General features: G+C 42.7%; 1 non-coding gene across 1 annotated transcript; it reads right to left on the reverse strand.

The window, feature by feature from the left end:
• Positions 1 to 224: 224 nt before the first annotated feature.
• LOC141669194 (small nucleolar RNA R71) lies at positions 225 to 331 on the reverse strand. Its single transcript, XR_012553485.1, has one exon. It is a non-coding gene; the product is annotated as a small nucleolar RNA R71 (small nucleolar RNA).
• Positions 332 to 1,116: the final 785 nt, after the last annotated feature.

Genomic DNA, 1,116 nt, shown 5'->3' on the forward strand with positions numbered 1-1,116 from the left:
CAACGGAAGATCCCACTACGCACATTAGGGATTTTATAGATATCTGCGACACCTTCAGGTTCAATGGTGTGTCTGAGGATGCGGTGAAATTGAGACTGTTCCCATTCTCTCTGAGGGACAAGGCTAAGAGCTGGTTACACTCTCTACCAACTGGTTCGATTGCTACTTGGGAAGATCTTGCTCAAAAGTTTTTCACTAAATTCTTCCATATGGCGAAGACAGTTGCAATCCGAAATGCTATTACTCAATTTGCGCAGCAAATGGGAGAATCTCTATGGGAAGCTTGGGAGTGCTAGAAAGAGATGCTTAGGAAGTGTCCTTATCATGGAATGGCTGATTAGATGATCATCAATTCCTTCTATAACGGTTTGGGAGCACAGTCAAGACCCATGCTCGATGCAGCATCATGTGGAGTATTATGGGCAAAGAGCTATGAGGAGGCTTATGATCTAATTGAACCGATGGCTGCTAATAAATATCAGTATCCAACCCAGAGATTGCCACAGAGCAAGGTAGCCGGAGTTCTTGAAGTGGGTACAGCTACGACTATAGTTGCTCAACTAAAGGCGTTGTTTATGAAGATCAATTCTCTGGCTAACTATGGTGTTAATCAAATAACCAGAGTTTGTGAGCTGTGTGCAGGTTCGCATGTGACGGAGCAATGCGCTATATCTAGTGAATCGACTCAGTTTGTGAGAAACTTTCAGAGATCGCAACAACCAGTTCCAGATACTTATCATCCTGACAACTGGAATCATCCTAACTTCAGCTGGAGAAACAATCAGAATACGATGCAACAGCCGTTCCATCAGTTTGGAAACAAGCAATTCAATCCTCTTGGTTTTCAGCAACAAATTGCACCAAGAAAACAACTCCAACTTCAACAACAAACTCATGATGCAGGTCAATCTTCGAATGAAAAATCTGAATTGGAGTAGTTGAGGCTTATGTGCAAAAACCAGGCTCTTATATGTCAAAGCTAGGCTGTTTCCATCAAGACTCTGGAGAACCAGATAGGAAAAATTGCTAACGCCTTATTGAATCGACTATCAGGAACGCTTTCTAGTGATACAGAAGTTCTAGGCAAGAGGGAAGCAGAAGAGCAGGTTAAGGCAA

The sequence above is a fragment of the Apium graveolens genome, chromosome 6 (genome assembly GCF_009905375.1).
Source record: "Apium graveolens cultivar Ventura chromosome 6, ASM990537v1, whole genome shotgun sequence".
NCBI lineage: Eukaryota > Viridiplantae > Streptophyta > Magnoliopsida > Apiales > Apiaceae > Apium > Apium graveolens.